This window comes from Oncorhynchus nerka, linkage group LG9b (genome assembly GCF_034236695.1).
Source record: "Oncorhynchus nerka isolate Pitt River linkage group LG9b, Oner_Uvic_2.0, whole genome shotgun sequence".
In the NCBI taxonomy this organism is placed as follows: Eukaryota; Metazoa; Chordata; class Actinopteri; order Salmoniformes; family Salmonidae; genus Oncorhynchus; species Oncorhynchus nerka.
This window is the reverse complement of record NC_088424.1, coordinates 26,494,903-26,512,978: the sequence shown is the minus strand read 5'-3', so window position 1 is coordinate 26,512,978 and position 18,076 is coordinate 26,494,903. Positions and strand designations below refer to the sequence as shown.

Below are 18,076 nucleotides of genomic sequence, written 5' to 3'. Positions count from 1 at the left end.
CAGCTGAACAGTACCTTGTAAGCGAGGGTAGGACCTTGCCCAATCAGTGCTCAGAGTTGGCAGTCATGTTTGTATGCAACTGACCTGATATAGAGTTGGCCCAAGTGTTCAAATGCAACCCCCTTCATGACTGGACAGCCAGTGAGGTGCAGGATTGTTTGGATGAACTGTTAAGGGAGCATAAAGCATGTAGAACACAACTTTCACAGCAGGTGGCTGCTGACTTTGACTCCTCCTAGGAGGAAGTGGATCCTGTGAGCAGACCCAATGTGTCATCTTTTTCTCTATGTGGCCGTGAACCAGAACAGGCCCCATCTGTATCTGATGGTGGGACATTAGAGAAAGTTTTGACTTTGTTAGAGAAGGCTCTTATCAGCAATACTCAGTCTGTGAACAGAGGGCCCCTTAAAAAGTTCCCCAAACGTCAGCGTGAGTGCGCTGTCTGTGGAACCACTAATCACTGGACTAAAGCTCACTGTCAGATGCACCAGCTGTGTTTCAAGTGCTTCTCTCCAAGCCACATGAGCTTTGACTGTAGTGAGACTGGGCAGCGACAGAGCCCTGGACGTGGACAGACTGGCAGGTCTCAGGAAAACTAGAAAGCCTCCATTCTGAGGAGGGCAATGTGAGGCAGTCTCATTTTTCCTCCACTGATGATGATACCCAATCTGTTTATTCTTATTTTTGTGAGTCAGTACCCAAGAACAACACAGTAATTTTTCAGAACACAATGAGAAATACTCAGAATGACAGTTTGTTTTACACCACCGTGCTAGTACAGGATAAAGTTGAGCTGAAGGGGATGTTCGATAGTGGGTCCATGGCTACTACTCTGCACGCAGATATTGTACCTCGATTGAGGGAGGCAGGAGTGGTAGAGGGGAACTTTCTAGCTCCTTCAGACATCATCCTGGTGGGTTGTTGTGGGACGCAAACTAGCCCAGTGGGCATGTGTGACTTAAAAATACAGCTTTATGGCTTCAGTTATGTAGTCCCAGTACTTATTGTAGATGGGCAGGTTGATGAACTCATTGTGGGCACTAACGTGTTGAAGTCTCTGATTAGGCAGTTCAAATCAAATGACAGCTACTGGCGGGTGGTGGGTACGCCAGGTCCTTCTGGCCAGTGTGATGACAGCCTGTTCCTGCATCTCCTATCAAATCTGGAGAGATGGAGAGGAGACTCCATCCCAGATAAAGTGGGCACCATTAAGTTGAAGAGAGCAGTAACGCTCCAACCAATGAGTGAGCATCTGGTGTGGGGACGCCTACCCCCAAAGACAAAACTCTCTGTGGGTAGTACTGTTGTTGTCTAGCCCAGCACGTCTCGTTGTGTGAATTGACACATATTAGTAGGGAGAGTAGTTACGCCTCTGTGGGGGGATGGATGGCTCCCTGTGAAGATTGTGAATCCAACAACTTCGCCAGTTACCCTGAGACTAAATGCTAAAGTGGCAGATGTGTACCCTTGCATTGCATTGGAGGATGTTGATGTCAAACAGCAAGCAGCTTACCAGAACGTGGCAAAAGTACAATGTGACAGCCCACATGGCAGCCTGACAGCTAAGAGTTTAGTTGGTGGCAGTGTAGTTAATGGCAACAGTACACTGAGCAATCTTGGACTTCAAGGCCTGTCTGTTGAGGAGTGTCTAGTTTCACAGTTCTGGAAAGACAAACTTGTCAGTTTAATTGAGAAGTATGATACAGTGTTCTCTAGACATAGCCTGGATTGTGACGAGGCAAAAGAGTTCTGCCATCGCATACGGCTGACTGATGACCACCCATTTCGATTACCTTATAGTAGGCTTTCCCCAGCTCATTACCAAAAACTCAGGGAAACACTGGATGATATGGAGGAAAAGGAAATTGTCAGAAAATCCAGCAGTGAGTACGCCTCACCATTGGTGCTTGTATGGAAAAAGAATGGGGACTTGCATCTATGTATTGACTTTAGGTGGTTAAATGCCCGCACAGTAAAGGATGCTCATCCCCTGCCTCATCAGGCAGATGTACTTGCGGAGCTGGGAGGTAATGCCTTCTTCAGCACAATGGACTTGGTATCAGGGTTCTACAATGTGCCAGCAAAGTCTCCTTTGCTATTTTCATGATCTGATGGGTTTTGCTAAGATGGAGGAAGAGAGTCTGCAGAGACTTGAGATGGTTTTTCAGCAGTAGCAGGAGCACAATCTTAAACTGTCTCCGTCTAAGTGCAAGTTTTTGAGGAGGTCTGTTTTGGGCCACATCATTTCTCGGGAGGTTTTAGCCACAGACCCTGCTAAGGTTCAAACCATTTTAAATGTGACTGAGAGTGAGATGATGGAAGCTGATGGTGTCACTCCGTCTCCTAGACAAATCTGTTCTTTCCTTGGTATGGTAGTATACTATCAACACTACATTGAGAATTGTTCCATGGTTACTAGGCCATTGTTTCAGCTGACTACAGGTCAGAAGAAGCCTAGGAGAGGCAAGGGCAGAAAGAGGCCTGGTCCCTCTCGCAGGCTCACTGCTGCGGACTGGACTGCCAAGGGCAGAAAGAGGCCTGGTCCCTCTCGCAGGCTCACTGCTGCGGACTGGACTGCCAAGGGCAGAAAGAGGCCTGGTCCCTCTCGCAGGCTCACTGCTGCGGACTGGACTGCCAAGGGCAGAAAGAGGCCTGGTCCCTCTCGCAGGCTCACTGCTGCAGGCTCACTGACTGGACTGGACTGCCAAGGGCAGAAAGAGGCCTGGTCCCTCTCGCAGGCTCACTGCTGCGGACTGGACTGCCAAGGGCAGAAAGAGGCCGGACTGGTCAAGGGTAGAAAGAGGCCTCTCGCAGGCTCACTGCTGCGGACTGGACTGCCAAGGGCAGAAAGAGGCCTGGTCCCTCTCGCAGGCTCACTGCTGCAGACTGGACTGCCAAGGGCAGAAAGAGGCCTGGTCCCTCTCGCAGGTTCACTGCTGCAGACTGGACTGCCAAGGGCAGAAAGAGGCCTGGTCCCTCTCGCAGGCTCACTGCTGCAGACTGGACTGCAGAATGTCAACTCGCTTTTGAAGCTTTGAAAGCAGCACTAGTTGACCAGGCACTGCTGGCTCATCTAGATTTTTCTCAGCCATTTTTACTTTCTGTTGATGCATCTACTAGTGGTTTGGGAGCTGTACTATCCCAAGTGCAAGATGGGAAGGCCATAGCCAGGCCAATAGCTTTTGCTGGTAAATCTCTTAATCATGCACAATCCAAGTATCCTGCTCACCGGCTGGAATTTCTAGCCATGAAATGGGCCATTCATGATAAACTCAGCAATTGGCTGCGAGGGCATAAGTTTACTGTGTGGACCGACAACAATCCACTCAAATATATTCTTACAAAGCCGAGACTTGATGCATGCAAGCAGAGATGTGTTGCAAAGCTGGCACCTTTTGATTTTGATATCCAGTACATACCAGGGCCCAAGAATGTCGTTGCTGATGCTTTGAGCAGAGAGCCATTTGTCCGCTCCAAAGTTCTGCACCGACTGACTAGAAATCCATATGATGTCCTGCTGGAGGAAGCCAAAGGTCTTCGAGTGGATGATGTACAAGACATGTTCCCACCTCTCCTGTGAGCAGCCCAAGGCTGGCTGTAGAATGTCTATGGGTTGGTTTCCTGTGAAGAGGTGTCTGCTGTCCTCCATGCCCACCGCCGATGGGATGATGGTGCCACAGTGAGGGCCATTTCACATGTGCAGCATCTTGAGAAGTTGATGTCCATGGGTCAGAGCCCTTTACCTGTCCTTACACACAAGGTGTGTCACTGGATCCTATCATCAGCAGAGTCATGTTCTTTGTAGATAGAGGCCGACGCCCATCTAGGAGAGAGCGAGTCCTTGAAGCTGAAGAAACAGTTTATACTCTAAGACAGTGGGGAAAACTCACCACGCAGTTAGGGATTCTGTATCGTGTCTAAAAGCACCCAGTGAGTAAGTAGAAAATATTCCAATATGTCATACCTGTGTCTTTGAGAGGCCTTGTGCTGAAGGGAGTTCATGATGATGCTGGTCATCAGGGTCAGCAGCGCACATTGTGGCTTACGAGACAGCGGTTTTACTGGGAATCTATGCAAAAAGATGTCAAGGAATACATGCTCCACTGTAAGAGATGTGTGCTGAGTAAAGCACCTGAGCCTGAAGCAAGAGCTCCACTTGTCTCCATTGTGACAACAGCACCTTTAGAACTTGTGTGTATTGATTTCTGGACTGCAGAAGATTCAAACAACAAGTCTTGATGTGTTAGTAGTGACTGATCACTTTACTAAGCTGGCCTGTGCATATCCATGTCCAAGCCAGTCTGCTAAGACTGTTGCTTGTGTTCTCTGGAATAATTTATTCTGCATTTATGGGTTCGCTGATTGTATCCATTCTGACAGGGGTGCTAACTTTGAGAGTTCCTTATTGCAGAATTACTTCAGTTATCTGGTGTTGAAAAGTCCCACACCACATCTTATCATCCCATGGGTAATGGTCAAGCAGAACGTCTGAATCGCACACTGGGTGGGATGATTAGAGCTCTGCCAGCTAGGTCCAAGGCTAAATGGCCTCAGATGTTGAACACATTGACATTCTCCTATAACTGCACTGTTCACGAGACTACTGGGTTTCCGCCTTTCTTCTTGATTTTGGACGGACCGCTAGGTTGCCGGTAGATGTTATGTTTGAAAGTGTGCTGTTGGATGGGGACACAGTAGATGTGGATAAGTATGTCCAGTCTCTGGGTGGGGATCTGAGAGAGGCACTGGCCCAGCAGCATGCCAGTAAGCAACAAAAGAGACAAGACCGTCTACAACAGACAGTCTACGGGTCACTCGGTGCAGAAGGGAGACAGAGTTCTACTTGCTAACAAGGGGGAGAGGGGCAAGAAGAAACTGGCTGATCGCTGGGAGAGTGTGGTGTACATAGTTGTTGCGAAGCACAACTCACTGAGCACATATCGTATCCAACAAACTACCACTGGACTCATCAAAACTGTGCATAGGAACCTGATTATGTCAGTCAACTTTCTGCCTTTGCCTTCCTGGGAGGAACCTGCGGGTCACGGATCTCTATCGAGTGGTGACGTGATCTCTGAGATGTCTGCAGAGTCCAGCCAAATGGATGGGAGTGATGCCAGGACTGTCCACTGGGTAGCAGGACTTCCTGAGTCTTCTGGGAGGATACTCCAAGAGGATGGTGAAGTCCCAGCTGATGGAAGTGAGGTGGAACAACTGTATGAAGTCCGCTTTAAGTGAGGTGTACTCAGCAGAAGTGGACCAGAGAGATATCCCCGAAGCCTACAAGAGTTCTGATTGCGAAACTCCATTCCGTGTGGATGATGCTGTGACAGATAATGTTACCTTGGTTGAAGATGCTTCGTCAGTGTGGTCTGTGACAATCTACCAGGAATCTGATCAGTCGTCTGACATTACTAGCGTTGAGTCTGTAACTGAAAATGTGCTGGCTCCGGATATGCGGATCTGTAGTACTCCCCATCCTGAGGTTAGACCTCTGAGCACAGTTAGTGCTGTCTGTGATGTTCCTGCTAGGTTTTTGGGTGAGGGTGTTCGGACTAGACTAGGTAGATTTATTAAGCCAGTGAATAAGCTAATCCAAACTATGTCTACACAGGAAATGAAACAGTTCTTGGTTTCTCAGTAACAGTAGGATATTGCCTACCTTTTCTTTTTTTTGTATATATGTAGTAATCTAAGCGTGTCTTAGAATGATTTGTGGGTTTGTCTAATATATTTGACAATTCATGTAACTTTGTGTGTAGTCACACTACCCTATGTAGTATCTGAGCTGTTGCCATAAAAGGCAGTGAAGCAACCAGTGCTCTCGATGGTGCAGCTTCATAAATGTATGTACTGAAAAATAATGTGGAACCAAAATAATCATGGAAAAGCATCACATTTTGGGGACAGTTCCACCACCAACAAAACCTCTACCTGTCAATAGTAGGCCAACTAATTACCGTTCAAACTTTTTGTGTAAACTAGAAAATGTCAATGCTGTAGTGACACACAGTAACCATCAGAGAGTGCCACTAAATCGAAAGAAAGTAGAAGGGAGGTGAAATTGGGGAAACATTAAAGGGTGACAGTACTTCCTGATTTGGCCTGGTGTTAGATTTGCCCTTACCGCAGTCTTTGGCCAATTTGCGTCAAGCTCATATTTTCACATTCCATGCAATTTAGTTTTGTGGCAAACTTGCGGCAATTTGTGAACTTCTGGGAAATAATTTGGGGAAAGTAAAGTCGAACATTAAACTCTTTGCTACAAACTCATGACTATGCAAATTGAATCCGTTTTTTTGTTACTTTGTGTATTAACCCTCCTGCAGTGTTCCGGTCGAATTGGACCGATTTACAAGTTTTCTCTCTGAAAAATGTACTTCATTTGATCTGATTGTCACAAGGTTCCATGACTTTGTCCAAATAGGTGTACCCGGTCAAAAATGACCGTTCATTAGAAATGAATGGGGGAGACCACAACTAGTATATAAAATTGAGTTCAGGCACATGCCCCTTCATCAGATGGACACACTTTCTCTCCCAGACTCCCACATGCATGTGTGTTTGAGCACACACACACACCTCACTCCCCTTCTTGGTTTCCATGGCAATCCCCACGGGAACCTTTCCCCCACGGGAACCACACCTGTTGGCATTCTCACAAACTATCACAATATTGTTTCAATAATATATAGAACTTTTCTCGCAGCTCTGGTATATAAAGCTTTTTTGAGGCCTTTCTCACAATTCATTCTGTGGTAGCACAATGACCAAACAATATACTGTATGTGAGGCTCTTGATCATATCTTTGATCATGACACTGGTGAGAAGGAGAATCTCCTTGTTAAACTTTGACACAAATTAGTCTGTGATAAATAGAACAATATGTTACATCTGAGTATTTGTTATAGTCAAAATAATCCATACATTATGCTTTCTTTTTTTTTGTTTTACACAAAAACAAGTTGTATGAGCTCAGGTCAATGAGGCCTACAGGCCATAAATAGCAAATAGAAGTTCAAAATTTGTAATGTTCACAAGATCTTAATTTGATTTTAAAAAATTAACACAACATTAGGTGATAATATATGTGTTATTATGGATTTATAATCAGCTATAATGGGGTGGTCATTTTGGACTGGGAACACAGAATGAATTAACATGAAACGAACACAACAGGAGGGTTAACATTGAAATGTCGTATCTACATAATCCAAATCACATAACTTTAAATATACTTGCTTCTCACAGAGAAAACTTAACTACATGTACTAAATATACAAACAATGTGTATTCAATGTCTTAACAGATACAAAATATATCTAATACAACTTGAAATCAGCATGAATATTTCCCAAATAAATTGTTTATTTAATATCTATTGTAGATTCAACATTTACAAGAGATAAATGTGAACGCTATGGGGATGTTTACCTTATGTTTAACTACAACTACAGAATTTAGAGCCAAGTGATAACTGGTCAATGAGCTTTGAACCAATGGATGTTTAAAAGAGAATTAACTAAATTGAAATCATTAAAACGACAAAAGCAAAAGCAAACCCAGTTCAAAACTATTGCCTTTTTGAGTGAACTTTGGAGATGACAGCTGTGTGGAAGTCCTTCATCCAAAGCTTCTTAAATGCACACACTGAAACATTAAGAAAACACAAAACCAAAACATTAGGATACTGAAAACAATTACTGAAAATATGTTCTATGCTGGCATATTAAAAGGTAGACACTTGCTGGCATATGGGTGGGTTTGGATTTGTAAAAACGGTGTCAGCTGTTGCAAAGTTACCTTGGTGTTGCTATGTTTCAAACTGAAACTGACATTCTAGATTTTTTCCAACAAGGAAACAATGTTTCTGCCTTGTATAAATGCTTTATAAACAAACAGTGTAGCTTGCATAAACTGGAACCAAGGTATACTAAATCTACCTTTAAATGTGTGGTCAACTGTTTCTAGAGAGCCACAGTATACAAGATTTTACCTCCAGCCAAGCCTCAACACAGATTATTAAAACAAATGAACTATGATCTTCAATCTAGATTGGGGACTTCATAATTAAGAGAAAGTTCTACTAGTTGTTTCTTCTTCCTGACTCAGATGTATAAAGCTTGGGTGAACAAAAAGCTACATAATATTGAGTTATGCCGAATATGGAAATTCCTATTATTTCTCTAAATTAATTATTGTTAACTTACATCTCAAAGCCATTCATGCATGACGCCTTGACCTGGTGCACATTTCTCTGTCCTCAGTTTGATTGAAGGCCTCAATCTGTCTTTATGCCTTGTAACTGATTGCTTCTAGAAAGAGAACAACACATTATCAAGATGAGCGAGCTACTAGTTCAAAGTAATGAAATATCTAATTGTTACATGGTGAATGTATAGGCTATTTATTTATTTATAAAAATAAAGCATGCATTTGCTAACCTTATCAAGCTTGAAGACAATACATTCATTTATCACTCAAAAAAGTGTTATGAGTGAGTGCACCGTAGACATATTTCCAGGGTGTTGATGCATCCTCTTCCCAATGCAGCCTCTTCCAACACCACAGGCAGAGGTAGGGTATCCATCTGCAAAAAGTTAAGTTTTGCTTTGATGTCAAGTCAGCTCATATAGTTTTGTATTTGTTCCACCTTTATTTAACCAGGTAGGCCAGTTGAGAACAAGTTCTCATTTACAACTGCGAACTGGCCAAGATAAAGCAAATGTTACGAGTAAATGAGTGAAGAGGTGTGGAGTCAGGCGCAGAGAGCAAAGGATGTGGGAAAAACAACACGCTTTAATGTCCTGGAAACATAACATGTACAAAAGTGGAAACACAAATGAACAGAAATATAAACGGACAGCGTGAAACCCAAATGCCAACAAAATACACTCAAACAAAGAAACAGGAGAACAAGCCCGCACGAAACAGAAGCGGGCTGAACAGACTATATATAACCCTATCCTAACAACCAAACAAGAAACAGGTGATACCAATTAGACAGAACTAAACGAACACAGAACAACGGATCAGCGATAGCTAGTAGACCGGCGACGAAGACCGCCGAGCGCCACCCGAACAAGAAGGGGAGTCACCTTCGGTAATATTCGTGACAGTACCCCCCTCCTGACGCGCAGCTCCCGCAGCGCGCCGACGCCGGCCTCGGGGACGACCCGGGGGCCGAGGCGCTGGGCGATCCGGACGGAGGCGATGGAATTCACTCAACATAGATGGGTCTAGAATATCCCTCACCGGGACCCAGCACCTCTCCTCCGGACCGTACCCCTCCCAGTCAACGAGGTACTGCAAGCCTCTCACCCGGCGTCTCGAGTCCAGAATAGCTCGTATCTTGTACGCCGGGGACCCCTCGATGTCCAGAGGGGGCGGAGGAACCTCCGGAACCTCATCTTCCTGCATAGGACCAGCTACCACCGGCCTGAGAAGAGACACATGAAATGAGGGGTTAATACGATAATACGAAGGAAGTAATAATCGATAACAAACCTCATTTATTCTCCTCAGGACTTTAAATGGCCCTATACACTGCGGACCCAGCTTCCGGCAGGGCAAGCGGAGAGGCAGGTTTCGGGTCGAGAGCCAGACCCTGTCCCCAGGTGCAAACACTGGGGCCTCACTGCGGTGACGGTCAGCGCTCTTCTTCTGCCTTATACTCGCTTGGCGTAATGACTCTTGGACCGCCCTCCAGGTCTCCTTAGAGCGCTGTACCCACTCCTCCACCGCAGGAGCCTCAGTCTGGCTCTGATGCCACGGTGCCAGGACTGGCTGGTACCCCAACACGCACTCAAATGGTGACATGTTGGTAGAGGAGTGGCTTAGTGAGTTCTGGGCTATTTCTGCCCAGGGAATATATCTCGCCCACTCCCCTGGCCGGTCATGGCAATACGACCGCAGAAACCTACCCACCTCCTGGTTAACTCTCTCCACCTGACCATTACTCTCCGGGTGATACCCTGAGGTCAGGCTGACCGAGACCCAGACGTTCCATAAATGCCCTCCAAACACGGGAGATAAATTGGGGGCCCCGATCAGAAACTATATCTTCGGGCACCCCGTAGTGCCGGAAGACATGGGTGAAAAGAGCTTCCACAGTCTGTAGGGCGGTAGGGAGACCGGGCAATGGGATAAGACGGCAGGACTTAGAGAACCGATCCACAACGACCAGGATTGTAGTGTTACCCTGAGAGGGGGGAGGTCAGTAAGAAAATCTACCGAAAGATGGGTCCACGGCCGTTGTGGAACGGGAAGAGGTTGTAATTTACCTCTTGGCAGGTGTCTAGGATCCTTACTCTGGGCGCACACCGAACAGGAGGAAACATAGAATCGCACATCCCTCCTCAAAGTGGGCCACCAGTACTTCCTCTCAAGACCTCGCACTGTCCTATAAATACCTGGGTGACCCGCCGAGGGTAGACAATGAGCCCATCGAATCAATTGATCACGGACAGCCAGCGGCACGTACCTACGACCCTCCGGACACTGTGGAGGCGCAGGTTCCCCCCTATGCGCCCGCTCGATGTCTGCGTCCACATCCCATACTACTGGTGCCACCAGCTTAGCTGCCGGAATGATGGGAGTAGGATCGATGGACCTGTCCTCAGTGTCATAGAGTCTTGACAGCGTCAGCCTTAGTGTTGAGGGAACCTGGTCTATAGGAGATAGTGAAACGAAATCTGGTGAAAAACATGGCCCACCTTGCCTGACGAGGATTCATTCTCCTAGCTGATCGGATATACTCCAGGTTACGATGGTCAGTCCAGATAAGGAAAGGGTGCTTAGCCCCCTCAAGCCAGTGTCTCCACACCTTCAGGGCCTCAACCATAGCCAACAACTCCCTATCCCCCACATCATAATTCCGCTCCGCTGGCCCGAGTTTCTTTGAAAAAAAGGCACAGGGGCGGAGTTTCGGAGGCACACCCGAACGCTGTGAGAGCACCGCTCCAACCCCAGCCTCGGATGCGTCCACCTCTACTATAAACGCCAAAGAAGGGTCCGGATGTGCCAACACCGGCGCCTCAGTAAACATCGCCTTCAACTTATGAAAAGCTCCGTTCGCCTCTGCTGACCACTGCAAACGCGCCGGACCCCCCTTCAGCAGTGAGGTAATAGGGGCAGCTACCTGACCAAAACCCCGGATAAACCTCCGGTAGTAATTGGCAAATCCCAAAAACCGCTGCACCTCCTTTACCGTGGTCGGAGTCGGCCAATTACGCAGGGCCTTTATGCGGTCACCCTCCATTACCAAACCAGAGCTGGAAATGCGATAACCCAGGAAGGAAACTGATTGTTTGGAAAACTCACATTTCTCCGCCTTCACATACAGGTCATTCTCCAGCAGTCGTCTAAGAACCCTTGCGCACAAGAGATACATGCTCAGTGCGTGTAGCGGAGTAGATCAAAATATCGTCAATATACACCACTACACCCTGTCCGTGCAGGTCTCTGAGTATTTCATCCACAAAGGATTGAAATATAGCTGGAGCATTCTTTAAACCGTATGGCATGACGAGGTACTCATAATGGCCCGTTCCAGACCGCATTAGCCCACTCCAGGGCTCTACCGGTCAGGCAGGTGATGAGGACCCCTACTCTCTCCTCCTCCGAGGGGGCCGGCCGAACGGTGGCCAGGTAGAGGTCTAATTGCAGCAGGAATCCCTGGCACCCGTCGCTGCTCCATCGTAATTCCTCGGAGTCGTCATGTGCAGAGCGCTGGAACCGGATCCAGATGGGGGAGATGGTAGAGTTGCTGGTAGGAGGGTCGGTGGGGTAGTAGTAGGGAAACCATTCCTCTCCCAACGATCCATCCTCTCCATCATCTGATCCATCGCTGATCCTAGGCGATGGAGGATGGACGTGTGATGTTGAACTCGCTCTTCCATAGTGGGAAGAGGAGTGGTCGCTGCTCCTGCTGACTCCATAGAGAGGTGCGGGCTTCTGTTACGAGTAAATGAGTGAAGAGGTGTGGAGTCAGGCGCAGAGAGCAAAGGATGTGGGAAAAACAACACGCTTTAATGTCCTGGAAACATAACATGTACAAAAGTGGAAACACAAATGAACAGAAATATAAACGGACAGCGTGAAACCCAAATGCCAACAAAATACACTCAAACAAAGAAACAGGAGAACAAGCCCGCACGAAACAGAAGCGGGCTGAACAGACTATATATAACCCTATCCTAACAACCAAACAAGAAACAGGTGATACCAATTAGACAGAACTAAACGAACACAGAACAACGGATCAGCGATAGCTAGTAGACCGGCGACGACGACCGCCGAGCGCCACCCGAACAAGAAGGGGAGTCACCTTCGGTAATATTCGTGACAGCAAAGCAGTGTGACACAAACAACACAGAGTTACACATGGGATAAACAAACGTACAGTCAATAACACAATAGAAACATCTATATACAGTGTGTGCAAATGTAGAAAGATTAGGGAGGTAAGGCAATAAATAGGCCATGGAGGTGAAATAATTACAATTTAGCATTAACACTGGAGTGATAGATGTGCAGAAGATGAATGTGCAAGTAGAGATACTGGGCTGCAAAGGAGCAACAAAAAAAAACATAATGGGGATGAGGTAGTTGGGTGGGCTAATTACAGATGGGCTGTGTACAGGTGCAATGATTGGAAAACTGCTTTGACAGCTGATGCTTAAAGTTAGTGAGGGAGATATGACTCCAGCTTCAGTGAATTTTGCAATTTGTTCCATTGGCAGCAGAGAACTGGAAGGAAAGGTGGCCAAAAGAGGAGTTGGCTTTGGGGATGACCAGTAAAATATACCTGCTGGAGCGCGTGCTACGGGTGGGTGCTGCTATGGTGACCAGTGAGCTGAGATAAGGCGGGTCTTTACCTAGCAAAGACTTATAGATGACCTGGAGCCAGTGGGTCTGGTGACGAAAATGAAGCGAGGGCCAGCCAACGAGAGCATAGGTTGCAGTGGTGGGTAGTATATGGGGCTTTGGTGACAAAACGGATGGCACTGTCATAGACTGCATCCAATTTGCTGTGAGTAGAGTGTTGGAGGCTATTTTGTAAATGACATCGCCGGAGTCAAGGATCGGTAGGATAGTCAGTTTTACGAGGATATGTTAGCAGCATGAGAGTGAAGGATGCTTTGTTGCGAAATAGGAAGCCAATTCTAGATGTAATTTTGGATTGGAGATGTTTAATGTGAGTCTGAAAGGAGAATTTACAGACTAACCAGAAACCTAGGTATTTGTAGTTGTCCACATATTCTAAGTCAGGACCGTCCAGACTAGTGATGCTAAACAGGTGGGCGGGTGCAAGCAGCGATCGGTTGAAGAGCATGCGTTTAGTTTTACTTGCATTTAAGAGCAGTTGGAGGCCATGGAAGGAGTGTTGTATGGCATTGAAGCTAGTCTGGAGGTTTGTTAAAACCTCACCCATCCCGCATGAGGGAGCTTAATCATCGACTGACACTAATTAGCATAACGCAACGGACATAAATATTCCTGGAAAATATTCCTATTCATGAAAATCACAAGTGAAATATATTGAGACACAGCTTAGCCTTTTGTTAATCACCCTGTCATCTCAGATTTTCAAAATATGCTTTACAGCCAAAGCTAGACAAGCATGTAGACTAGTTGAGTATCTGGAGCATCAGTATTTGTGGGATCGATTACAGGCTCAAAATGGCCAGAAACAAAGACCTTTTTCTGAAACTCATCAAATCAAATCAAATTTATTTGTCACATACACATGGTTAGCAGATGTTAATGCGAGTGTAGCGAAATGCTTGTGCTTCTAGTTCCGACAATGCAGTAATAACCAACGAGTAATCTAACCTAATAATTCCAAAACTACTACCTAATACACACAAGTGTAAAGGGATAAAGAATATGTACATAAAGATATATGAATGAGTGATGGTACAGAACAGCATAGGCAAGATAGAGCCGATGGTATCGAGTACAGTATATACAAATGAGATGAGTAATGTAGGGTATGTAAACAAAGTGGCATAGTTTAAAGTGGCTAGTGATACATGTATTACATAAAGAGGCAGTAGATGATATAGGGTACAGTATATACATATGAGATGAGTAATGTAGGGTATGTAAACATTATATTAAGTAGCATTGTTTAAAGTGGCTAGTGATATATTTGACCTCAATTTCCACCAATTCCCATTATTAAAGTAGCTGGAGTTGAGTCCGTGTGTTGGCAGCAGCCACTCAATGTTAGTGGTGGCTGTTTAACAGTCTGATGGCCTTGAGATAGAAGCAAGTTTTTCAGTCTCTCGGTCCCTGCTCTGATGCACCTGTACTGACCTCGCCTTCTGGATGATAGCGAGGTGAACAGGCAGTGGCTCGGGTGGTTGTTGTCCTTGATGATCTTTATGGCCTTCCTGTGACATCGGGTGGTGTAGGTGTCCTGGAGGGCAGGTAGTTTGCCCCCGGTGATGCGTTGTGCAGACCTCACTACCCTCTGGAGAGCCTTACGGTTGTGGGAGGAGCAGTTGCCGTACCAGGCGGTGATACAGCCCGACAGGATGCTCTTGATGGTGCATCTGTAGAAGTTTGTGAGTGCTTTTGGTGACAAGCCTAATTTCTTCAGCCTCCTGAACTTGAAGAGGCGCTGTTGCGCCTTCTTCACGACGCTGTCTGTGTGTGTGGACCAATTCAGTTTGTCCGTGACGTGTACGCCGAGGAACTTAAAACTTACTACCCTCTCCACTACTGTCCCATCAATGTGGATAGGGGGGTGCTCCCTCTACTGTTTCCTGAAGTCCACAATCATCTCCTTTGTTTTGTTGACGTTGAGTGTGAGGTTATTTTCCTGACACCACACTCCGAGGGCCCTCACCTCCTCCCTGTAAGCCGTCTCGTCGTTGTTGGTAATCAAGCCTACCACTGTAGTGTCGTCCGCAAACTTGATGATTGAGTTGGAGGCGTGCATGGCCACGCAGTCATGGGTGAACAGGGAGTACAGGAGAGGGCTCAGAACGCACCCTTGTGGGGCCCCAGTGTTGAGGATCAGTGGGGTGGAGATGTTGTTACCTACCCTCACCACCTGGGGGCGGCCCGTCAGGAAGTTCAGTATCCAGTTGCACAGGGCGGAGTCGAGACCCAGGGTCTCGAGCTTGATTTCCTCACGTTGGCTGCAGTGAAGGAGAGTCCCCAGGTTTTGGCAGCGGGCCGTGTCAGTGGCACTGTATTTTCCTCAAAGCGGGCAAAAAAAGTTATTTTGTCTGCCTGGGAGCAAGACATCCTGGTCCGTGACGGGGCTGGTTTTCTTTTTGTAATCCGTGATTGACTGTAGACCCTGCCACATACCTCTTGTGTCTGAGCCGTTGAATTGTGACTCTACTTTGTCTCTATACTGACGCTTAGCTTGTTTGATTGCCTTGCGGAGGGAATAGCTACACTGTTTGTATTCGGTCATGTTTCCGGTCACCTTTCCCTTGTTAAAAGCAGTGGTTCGCGCTTTCAGTTTCACGCGAATGCTGCCATCAATCCACGGTTTCTGGTTTGGGAATGTTTTAACCGTTGCTATGGGAACAACATCATCAATGCACTTTCTCATGAACTCGCTCACCGAATCAGCGTATTGTTGTTCTTGGACGCAATGCAGAACATATCCCAATCCATGTGATCGAAGCAGTCTTGAAGCGTGGAATCAAATTGGTCGGACCAGCGTTGAACAGACCTGAGCGCTTCTTGTTTTAGTTTCTGTCTGTAGGCAGGAAGCAACAAAATGGAGTCGTGGTCAGCTTTTTCGAAAGGAGGGCGGGGGAGGGCCTTATATGCGTCGCGGAAGTTAGAATAGCAATGATCCAAGGTTTTACCAGCCCTGGTTGCGCAATCGATATGCTGATACAATTTAGGGAGTCTTGTTTTCAGATTAGCCTTGTTAAAATCCCCAGCTACAACGAATGCAGCCTCAGGATATGTGGTTTCCAGTTTGCAAAGAGTCAAATAAAGTTTGTTCAGGGCCATCGATGTGTCTGCTTGGGGGGGGAATATATACGGCTGTGATTATAATCGAAGAGAATTCCCTTGGTAGATAATGCGGACGACATTTGATTGTGAGGAATTCTAAGTCAGGTGAACAGAAGGACTTGAGTTCCTGTATGTTGTTGTGGTCACACCACGTCTCGTTAATCATAAGGCATACGCCCCCGCCCCTCTTCTTACCAGAACGATCTTTGTTTCTGTCGGCGCGATGCGTGAAGAAACCAGCTGGCTGCACCGATTCCGTTAGCGTCTCTCGAGTGAGCCATGTTTCCGTGAAGCAAAGAACGTTACAGTCTCTGATGTCCCTCTGGAATGCTACCCTTGCTCGGATTTCATCAACCTTGTTGTCAAGAGACTGGACATTGGCGAGTAGTATGCTAGGGAGTGGTGCGCGATGTGCCCGTCTCCGGAGCCTGACCAGAAGACCACTACGTTTCCCTCTTTTACGACGCCTATTCTTGTTCTGTCTATTCTTGTTCTGAGAAATTAAGGCTATTCCATGCGAGAAATTGCCCAAAAAACTGAAGGTCTCGTACAACGCTGTGTACTACTCCCTTCACAAAACAGCGCAAACTGGCTTTAACCAGAATAGAAAAAGGAGTGGGAGGCCCCGCTGCACAACTGAGCAAGAGGACAAGTACATTAGAGTGTCTAGTTTGAGAAACAGACACCTCACAAGTCCTTACCTGGCAGCTTCATTAAATAGTACCTGGAAATCACCAGTCTCAACGTAAACAGTGAAGAGGCGACTTTGGGATGATGGCCTTCTAGGCCTTCTAACTTGGATTAGCTAGCACATTGTGCCATTGGAACACAGGAGTGATGGTTGCTGATAATGTGCCTCTGCACGCCTATGTATATATACCATTAAAAAATATGCTGTTTCCAGCTACCATAGTCATTTACAACATTAACAATGTCTACACTGTATTTCTGATCAATTTGATGTTATTTTAATGGACAAAAAATGAGCCTTTCTTTCAAAAACAAGGACATTTCTAAGTGACCCCAAACTTTTGAACAGTAGTGTAAGTCTCACAAAACTCTGTTTTGGACCAGACTGACTTTATTACCAAAATTATTCTATTTACACTTTGTAGTCAATTTTGACATAAATAATAATAAATAAATGTTTCTGACTTAAATCAATGCCATATAGGGTGTTTTCTAAATGGGAAGTTGGTTTTTAGAGGCAGTTGCTCTTTAAATCAAATCATGTACTTCATATTGATTTTGTTTTGTTGATTTTGAATAAGTTCTTGATTTTCCTCATGGTCTAAAGTTTTTTTATTTGACCAGACAAGACATTGTAGCTTAGAGTTACAGTTAATCATTACTGAAATAACAATGTAGTAAAGCTCTAAAAAGAATATGTTGACTGACTATACTGCACAGATGACATTAATATCTCTCTCTCTCTCTGTAGATCTCTCTGTGTATAATAGTCAATTATAAACTGGGTGGTTTGAGCCCTGAATGCTGATAGGCTGACAGCCGCGGTATATTTATTTTGACTGCTATTTTACGTTTGTAACCAGTTTCTAATAGAAATAAGGCACCTCAGGGGTTTGTGATGTATGACCAATATACCTCTGCTAAGGGCTGTGTCCAGGCACTCTGCGTTGCGTTGTGCAGAAGAACAGCCCTTAGCCGTGGTATATTGGCCATATACCACACCCCCTTGGTCCTTATTGCTTAAATAACCCATTGCATGTGTGTTTGTGTGTGTGTGACAGTGGGCCCACCCCCTTATTAAAAATCTCAACTCAACTCAAGTGCATCCTCTCTTCTCCTTTCCCTACACTATGACAGACCTCCTATTGTCATAAATATAAGGTCAGGCCTATGGGCCTAGTAAACGTCTCCTAGGCTACACACATTACAATGGAGATCTTTGTCGCTATATAGAGCCAAAACCGTGTTATGCAACCTGTCGGGGTTAGCACTGCTGCGAGTGAGTTACAGACATGGGCGGAGGGTTGCTCAAAGTTCCGCCTCTAGTTTACCAGACGGTTAAATGTTTTTATCTTTCTTCCTATTCTGTATTTACAGAATCTGTCCGTGTCA

General features: G+C 45.9%; 1 long non-coding RNA gene across 1 annotated transcript; it reads right to left on the bottom strand.

Annotated features, from left to right (window-relative positions):
- Positions 1–7,090: 7,090 nt before the first annotated feature.
- Positions 7,091–10,638, bottom strand: LOC115114515 (uncharacterized). The gene is made up of 4 exons (XR_003861247.2): positions 9,323–10,638; positions 8,446–8,591; positions 8,212–8,316; positions 7,091–7,651 (listed from the first exon to the last, which is right to left on the bottom strand). It is a non-coding gene; the product is annotated as an uncharacterized LOC115114515 (long non-coding RNA).
- Between the last annotated feature and the right edge of the window lie 7,438 nt (positions 10,639–18,076).